This window comes from Podarcis liolepis, assembly GCF_965112155.1.
Source record: "Podarcis liolepis genome assembly, chromosome: 2".
NCBI lineage: Eukaryota > Metazoa > Chordata > Lepidosauria > Squamata > Lacertidae > Podarcis > Podarcis liolepis.
The window spans coordinates 65,396,700-65,406,285 of record NC_139555.1 but is presented as its reverse complement, the minus strand read 5'-3'; positions in this window follow the sequence as shown (position 1 = coordinate 65,406,285).

Sequence of the window (9,586 nt, the reverse complement as noted above, 5' to 3'; positions counted from 1 at the left end):
ATGCGGCTCTTTTACACCTTTGCCGCGGCTCCGCAGATCCTCGGGGACCCTGAGCAGAAAAGCAGAAGCGCCAGAAAGAGGAGGGGGATGGAGCTGGGCAGCCGAGCCGGGCAAAGCAAGGCAGCGGCGGCAGCGGAGCTCGAGAGGCAGCGGCTGCTGGGATGGAGGAGGAGGCGGCGGCGGCGGCCAGAGAAGGGCTGCTGCTGCTGCTGCTTCTGCCGCCGGAGGGAAGTTCTGCCAGGCGGCTTCACGGCTCATAGCTTCCCCCGCCCACCCAGGCCACGCTCTCCTCAGCCCCGCGCGCGAGGCACCTGAGGCGAGGGGGAGAGAGAGCGCGCGCTCGAGATGTGTGTGTGTGTGAGAGAGAGAGGGGGGGCGGGGGGCGGTGGTGCTTCGGGATCCTTTTCCGTGCCTTGCTTCTGAGTGGCTGCCGAGTTGAGGGAGAGCACCTGAGGTGAACCACAAAATGGGCCCGCCCTCCCTGTCAGGGAGGAAGGGGTGAATAATGTCAGTGACGAGGAGGGGGTCCCCCGTTCTCTTGTGCCTATGCAATTCCTGCCCTTCTCCCTTCTCCCTTCCCCCTCAAGATTTGCTGCAGAGACAAGCAAATGAAGAAGGGAAGAGTATTAGCTGGCATGTCCCCGGATCCCATGGAAAGCACTACAGATTCCTTTGCTTATTTTAAGTTGGCTTCAAACCTGTAATTGTGTAGGTGTATGTATGTATACATATACACATATAAATATTCATATCTCTTCCCTCTCACCTTCCTTTCACCCAGTTTCTCTGGCACTGGTTTATAAATGCTGCTATGTAGAAATGATGAGAAAGTTGCACCAGCAGAAGGAATGGATATGTACTGTTAGTAAAAAGAGAGGGAGTTGAACTGCAGGGAGGGACAGACACTTTTCTATGTATTAATTTTTATTTATTTTATTTATTTATTTTACGGCTATTAGCCCATAAATGTATTAATTTGTATAATGCCCTCTATGCACATGGTGCTTTGCAAAAAATGGATATGAGAGGTACCATACCCCTCTTTGCTATCTGAAATAGACTCAGGGAAAAGAGAGAGAATGGGGGAAGGGGAAGAATGTGTGGTTATTTACATTTGGCTTGTTTTGCGGCTCCCAGTTTTTTTTCCCCCTTCGGAAACGGGTCCAAGTGGCTCTTTTTGTCTTAAAGGTTGCAGACCCCTGCTGTAGACCAAGACCAACCCCAGAAACATGATACATACATCACAGAAGGGGTGTAACCTAAGACCACCCCTCAGATACATCACAGAAAAGGTGGTCTTAAAACAAATTTCAATATTGTTTTTCTCTTATCCTTGTTTGTTTTCCTGTCTGGCAGGTTACTTGATTGGATTGCCTGAGGAGCCTGGCCATTCTTTTGTAGTGATCAATAGTGATAAATACTTAGTTCCTGGGCCGTGTCACAGGCTCACACCCTATTCAAACACATCAACATACCCCTAAGACAGGATTTGTGAAGGAAAAGACAATGGGGAGGTTTTTCTACTTTGATCATGCAGAGAAAGAGAAACATTTGCTCAGTTTAGGAATCAAAAATGGCTTCAGGTCAGTCTTCCTGTGCTTGATCTATGTACGTGCAGTTATGAACATTACCATATATCTAGACCTCAAAATTCCTATCACACAAGGTAAAGTGGGATCATTCTTCGAAATAGAGCCTGCAAGTTGAAAGTTTCCCTCACTACGATTTGTTGTTGTGACCCCATGGACCAGAGCACGCCAGGTTTTCTGCTGTAGATCGCCTCTTCTATGATGTATATATGATGTATTGGGGGGTGGTCTTGAGCTACAGGGTGGGCAATTTCAAAAGTCTATATAATGGCTTGCACACCATTGTTCTGGGTTCCTCCTCCCTCCTGCATGGGGGGGTGAGCACCCTGTTGCAACAGTTTATTAAAGATCATACTTTGCTGCTTTACTTCTCAATATTCTCTGGTCGGCCTCTGTTATTTTATCCTACCTATAGAGAACCTACATAAGGGCTCTGTATGGGCTCTTGGGTACCCCATAACGAAAAAGGGGCAGCTTTTTCTTAGAATCTCTTTATTTAGCGCTCTACGTGGGGCTACCTTTGAAGGTGACCTGGAAACTACAACTAATCCAGAACACGGCAGCTAGACTGGTTACTGGGAGCGGCCACCGAGACCACATAACATAAAAGACCTACATTGGCTCCCAGTACGTTTCCAATCACAATTCAAAGTATTGGTGCTGACCTTTAAAGCCCTAAACGGCTTCGGCCCAGTATACCTGAAGGAGCATCTCCACCCCCATCGTTCTGCCTGTACACTGAGGTCCAGCGCTGAGGGCCTTCTGGCGGTTCCCTCATTGCAAGAAGCAAAGCTACAGGGAACCAGGCAGAGGGCCTTCTCGGTAGTGGCGCCCAGCCTGTGGAACGCCCTCCCATCAGATGTCAAAGCGATCAACAATTACCTGACATTCAGAAGACATCTTAAGACAGCCCTGTTCAGGGAAGTTTTTAATGTGTGATTTTAGTGTATTTTTGGTTTCTGTGGAAGCCGCCCAGAGTGGCTGGGGAAACCCAGCCAGATGGGCGGGGTACAAATAATAAATTATTATTATTATTATTATTATTATTATTAGTTTGATCAACTATCTAGTTTGATCAACATGCCCCTGTCTGTGTCCACTCTAGGCAAACAAGGAATGTTGTATTTGACTGATCCAATGGATTACATCCCACACATATCTCCACCTTTGATACTGCCCTGAGCACTTACTTGATCTGATCTCCTGTCTCTTCCTCTGGTATGGAATTTCTCTGTGTGGTCAGTACCTCCTCTTCAACAATGCTCATTTGCCTACCCTTCCCACATTTTGCCTCTGGCTCCTGTTACCTCAGTCCACTGACCCAGGAGCTTTCTCTGAAGCACCATCCTCTCCCTTCTTGCCTGTAGTTTATGACCCATTATTCCCAGTTTTCCTTCACCCTTTATCTCCAAGAAATGGAGTATTTTGCTTACTCCAGTTTTCTGGAGTTTTTCTTCTCCAACTAACTTCTGCCCTCAGCATTCTATTCCAAAACCAAAATAATTGATAATTTCCTTGTTCTGTAGGTGAGTTGAGCACACCCCATGGTTTTCAGTGCCACCTTTATGCTGATAGCTCACTTCACTCCTTTCTTCCTTTATCTGTTCTCAAATCTCTAAATGCCCCTCTCATGTAAGTATTTTTCTAAATGATGTTTCATTGCTCCCTTGTGCTCAAAGAAAAAGGTCTTAACCATTCTTTCCACTCAATTTACTCCAGCCACACACAGATAGATGACACTGGTGTATGTTTCAATGGAATTAAACTGTATTAAATCCAAGGATTATTGACCTATGTACCAGAAGAGGGTGTAGATTATCATTTCATATCAACAAACAAACACACACTGACATCCCCTCCACCAGCAAAATTTCAATGTCTTCTTTACATAGAATAGGAGATAGTTGTTCATGTGCTATTCTCGGTCAGTGAAAGAGTGACGCATATGGGAAAGTGTCCATGATCTTAGTTCTAGTGACATCCATATCACATCATCTAATCACTGCAGATAAACTTATTGATGTTAGTTAAGTCAAAGTCTTAGCAAGAGATCATCAAGTTGGACTTAGCATGAGGTGTCCCCCGCCCTTGAGAGCGATCAAAACAGAACATTTTCTGCTGGGTGTGCTTCTGCCCTGATTGGCATCTGCACTATGATCTGCAATAATTGCAGCATACCTCCACTTACAACAAAGGGACACGGGTGGCACTGTAGTCTAAACCACTGAGCCTCTTGGGCTTGCTGATCAGAAGGTTGGCAGTTCGAATCCATGCAACAAGCTGAGCTCCCATTGCTCTGTCCCACCTTCTGCCAACCTAGCAGTTCAAAAGCATGCCAGTACAAGTAGATAAATAGGTAGTGCTGTGGCGGGAAGATAAATGGCATTTCCTGAGCCCATAGGCGCCGACTCCATGGGGCCTGAGGGGGCCCGAGCCTCAAAAATTAGTTTGGGGGGGCTCCGCCCCCCCAATAATCTCAGGCGCCCCTCCAGCAGAGCGCCACCGCCGCCCCTCTCCCAGCCCAAAATGCACAGGGTCGGGCTGCATGCCTCCTGCCCTCCCTCCTGAGCAAAAGCTCCACCCAATTTCCTTCGGAGCTGATTAATAGGCGCAGCACGCTCTCCCCTATTCGCTCACAAGGAGGCGGTGCCACTTTATCTGCATATTCATGAGCTTATTTATTATTCATGAGCTTTCCCGCCCCCCCCCCCAATATTTTTTATAAGTCCGCACCCCTGCCTGAGCCTGAGAGAACTCCACACCATAATGGTGAGTGTTGGACATCACCTGGAGGGGCTATTCCATAGAGTTCAAGAGCACCCCGAGGGACAAATGATGGGCTGCTCTGCCATCATGGAACCCATAAAAGCTCCAGAGAACCTGAAAGCTAATTTACACCTCCTTGAGAGAGGCACCATAGAACCAGTTCCACAGCATCCGTGCTCCTCCAGAGTCTTCTAATGGTTCTCAAGAAAAATAATGATTTCTGCACCATTCTGATCTGCTTTCTTGAACTGTTCCATATAGGTCTGATCCATTTCAGAGGCTCTTCAGCATGGAGATTACCTCATCTCAATAGACTTCATGGAAGTATACCGCCATATGCCCATTTTACAACAGCCTAATCACTTCCTGCACTTTGCCCATGGCCAGGAGAAACTCTCCCATTTGACCTCTCCACAGTACCCCAAGTTTTCACCAAATTCATGATAGCCCACCTATGCACCTGGTTGCCCACCAATGCACCTGATATGTTCACATCTGGACAACCTTATGGTTACCAAACCTTCTCAGTCATGGGAGCACAGAAGGATTGGGGAACAACCATCCACTGCCTAAAGGAACATGGCTCCATCATCAACAGAGGCAAGACCCTACTGATCCCCAACCAATGTCTCCAACATATAGGAGTGGTGATAGACATTCCAGGATGAGACCAATCTATTCAAATGTGCTGAGTAACATTTGACATCCATCTCAGCCTTTCATGCGAAGAAGGGGATACTCAGCAACAAGGCCAACTGGCTGAGGCTCCAGCAGATTTAGCAGGATAAGTGGACTCTGCACAGGGAGGAGTCCCTCCAGATCTCCCAGAAGTGGGGCCTCCTGTGCATAGCCCTGTTCATTTCAGCAACAAATATGCAAGTGGACAGGTACGTATTCCAAGTCCATTATCAGAGGGCAGAGGACATGGATGCCTTCACTGCCCTAATGGCCACAGGGGTTGTTGTGACCCCTCCACTTCTGCCCAGGTTCCTAAGCAGAGTCCAGGTTCTTCACACACAAGTGGTTCCAAGTTTCTTGGACTTGGGATGGACCTCAGCTCCATCCTACCCTGGCATCTCCCTTTGAGGTTACCTCTCCTCTCTCAGAGGTCCATTCTTCATCTGGATCTGGAGTGTCCACAGCTTCATGCGTGGAAACTAAACACCAGAGCCTGAAAGAGGGACTGTCTGACAGAGTCATCACCACTATCCTTGCCTCCCTCTGGGACTCCACCTAGTAGATCTATGAGGCTGTATGCCTCCTCTGCTTTTCCAATAATGCTTCCTAGAGCAGGGGTCTGCAACCCACGGCTCCAGAGCCGCATGTGGCTCTTTTACACCTTTGCCGCGGCTCCGGGACGGATACTAGCGAGGGGAGGAGGCGCATTGTGCGCCCGACACTCCCCACTGTGGTGAGCGCTGTACTGGCTGTGACGTTGCATGGGGGCGGTGCGTGCATTAGTCACGCACCGTCCCAACATCACCTTCCCGCCCGCCCGCTACATTGTAAGGGGCATGTACACTGGTCACTGCATTGAAAGGGGGTATGTACGCTGGTCACTGTTTTGAAGGGGAGTGAAGAACACACACACAAAAAAAAGGTAACTTGTTAATTTAACGTTTATTTCTATGAGGCGGAGTAATTCTGAGGGGTCAAACAAAGAAATAATAAAAAAGTGACAAAAAAGTTATTTTTATAATGACGAGTTTTGCGGCTCCCAGTTGTTGTTTTCTTTGGAAACGGGTCCAAGTGGCTCTTTTTGTCTTAAAGGTTGCAGACCCCTGTCCTAGAGAGTTGATGTCCTGCATTCTTATCTCTTTCCTCATTCCATCTCCTTTCACCCAGTGTCCTAGATTAGCACAGTGAATCTGAACGTATTGTTTGTCAAGCCCTCTGTAAGATAGCAACCCAAAGCCAATAGTAAAGCCCACAATGAAAGTTCTACCTCACCAGCCCCAAATAGCAGTGCCCTGCCTGAACAATGCCTTGATGATATGATGAATAATACAAAACAGCACCCACATAGAAACACCACCCCATTCCATTTTACCACACCCACATTCAGCTGCATCAAGCTTCAGAAGGAGGAATTGTATTTGAATGCTGAAGCTTTTCAAGATGCGTCCCATATACTTTCCAGAATGTCAGGAAACCACGCCAACAACACAGAAACCAATAAATTGCACTGCAAAATTCTAACAATCACTGCATTGTTACTATCATCAGTACAATTATTTTTATTTTATTTATGTGGTACTCTTCATTTACAACATCACAAAGTAGTGATATGGAAAGGGGAGCATGTCTTCTTCACCTCCTTCTTCGCTACAATATATCCATTTATTTCCAATTGTCAATGTCAAAAGGGACTAAAATCTATAAAATTCATAGAAAATCAACGTGCCAATTTGCTCAATTTCTCTAAGACTCCATGACACCTCCCCTGTCCTCCATAATCCCTCAAGCAAGGTGTCAAGACCCTAATCCTGTCAAACCACTCTGGCAAGCCTTTCCTCCGGGCAAGGCCAGGTGGCAGACCATGCATACATGGACCATTGTCTTCTCATCAGGTACTCAGGATGTGCTTATCTGCGCATATCTCCAGCTCTGCATATTCCCCCCTCCCTCCTCCATATGTTAATCCTGTGTGACCCAACCTCTTCTTAATGTATTCATGATGTAACTGGGATGTATTTTGCACTGTATTCTGGGACATGGAGGGAAATTTCAAAAGTTCATGTCACCCCTTTCTCGCTGTTCAATCTCGTCTTGAACCTGTTGCGCAATAAACTTGGATCTTCTGCAGTTTGCTCCTGTCTCCGGCTGAGCTCATTTTCTTCCGCAGGGACCCACGGACTTAGTCCGATGAGCTGGGTGGCAGAGTAGCCTCGCACCCAGATTTTACCGTAACAGTAGTAAACAGAATATAACCATAAAATGATGTATAAACAGGCACATAGACATCCAAATAAATCAACCCATAATCGCAAACAGCAAGTAAAATACATACTAGACTTCTTTGGTGATCACTCGTAGCCGAGTAAGATTGTCTTCCATAGACACAGTTTTAACAATGAGTCCGTAAGTGACCGTGGAGGCCAATTCTGGATCCACACGTCCTTCCACAGTGGGGAAATTGGTTTCCAGGTGAGAGTTGTTCACAGTGTGGATTTGCCAAGCGTGCCTTCCTCTTAGCATGTTTCTCCCTTGCGTCCTGAGTTTGAGTGTCTTCAAAGCCCATGACACCTTTGGTAAATTGGAGGGGTCGCAGGCAAGTGTTTCCCAGTTGTTAGTGTTTATACTACATTTTCTTAGATTTGCCTTAAGACAGTTTTTAAACCTCTTTTGTTGACCACCAGCATTACGCTTTTCATTTTTAAGTTTGGAATAGAGTAGATGCTTTGGAAGACGATCATCAGGCATCCACACAACATGACCAGTCCAACAAAGTTGATGTTGAAGAATCATTGCTTCGACACTGGTGATCTTTGCTTCTTCCAGTACACATTACAAGTGATGTGTAAAAAAATTTGGGGACACCGTTGATGGAATCTTTCGAGGAGTTGGAGATGGTGTTTATAAGTGGTCCATGTTTCACAAGCATACAGGAAGGTTGGTAGTACAATAGCTTTGTAAACAAGAATTTTGGTTTCCCTGTGAATGTCTCGGTCTTCAAACACTCTGGACTTCAATATCGGGAGAAAGCTGCAGACATACTAGATTACTCCTACACCAACAGTGTAGGATTAATCCTACATTAATCCTACATTTCCCATCAGCTGCAGCAAGTGTGGCTGGTGATGATGGGAGTGTAGTTTAACAGCTTCTGTAGGACTAAAGCAGGAGCAGGCAACCTAAGGGCTGTGGGCCAGATGTGGCCCAATCGCCTTCTAAATCTGGCCCATGGACGGTCCAGGAATCAGTGTGTTTTTACATGAGTAGAACATGTGCTTTTATTTAAAATGCATCTCTGGGTTATTTGTGGGGCATAGGAATTCGTTTATTTCCCCACCCCAAAAAAACATAGTCCGGCCCACCACATGGTCTGAGGGACAGTGGACAGCCCACGGCTGGAAAAGGTTGCTGACCCCTGGACTAAGGTTCCCCATACCTGTGATACAGCCTACTCTGCTCTGAATGCATCAAGAGGTCCCAAACGCCCTATTGAATAGGTGTGTCTTAATGGTGAAAGTACTGGCAAACCTCTCAAGACAGGGAGTTCCATAAATAAGGCAGCACCACTCAGATCACTCTTCATTACGTAATTATCCTATGGCAGTAAAAAGTACCACAAGAAGACTTCCCACAGCACATCTTAGTGGCCAATGGGTAAATATGGGGAACAGAGGGACAAAACTCCATCAGATATTTGGGTCCCAATCCCTTTTTAGGCTTTATAAATCAACTTGGATTTCAAAACAAATAGGCACCCAGTGCAGATGAGGATCTATAGAAGTGTAGCAGGAACCCCCCCCACCCCAATCATTCTGTTTGTACAAACTTCACACACACTCACACACTACATACGCCACATTTCTGTTATAAATTCATAGAAAATCAACCATACATCGGATTTGCACTGTTCCATTTTTATTTTACTCCATATGACAAGGACTATCAAAGGGGGGTGGCTTGGTTCTGGTCAGCCATAATCCCTTCACCATCCCAGCACATCCACAGGAGCCCTGCCCAGTTGTTATGTCAACCCTGATGATCCCAGACAGAAGACAATCAAGATCACAAAGAACTTGCATATGGGAGTGGATTCAGCATGGACTGAAACAAAGGACAATGATCAGATCTTCCCTCTGGGGGCAGGAAACTGCAAACTCCCCTTTGTCTCCTGGAAGTGACTCATGGGCAGGGGGAAAGCCAGGTGACAGGACACTCAGGTTACCACCACAACTCTTCCCTCAACCCCTCCTTTCTGTAATGTATGCATGATGTTTCTGGGGGTGGGCTTGGAAAAGGAGGATTGAATGCAGGAGCCTTAGTGAAATTCATGAGGCTCCCTAAGTAAAGCTGGAGCAATGTTGGTTGTTTGTTTGATGCCATTGTCCCCCTCCCCCCAAATATAAACAGTTCTAAGGTATGTAGATATATGTTTGCACATAGCTGAAGAGGAGGGACAATTTGGCTGATTTGAATGTGCTAATTTCATCAGGAAAAGAGTCAGTTTTCATCAGACAAAATTCTAAAAAGCATTCTAATTTAGCATGCTTTTTAAAGCT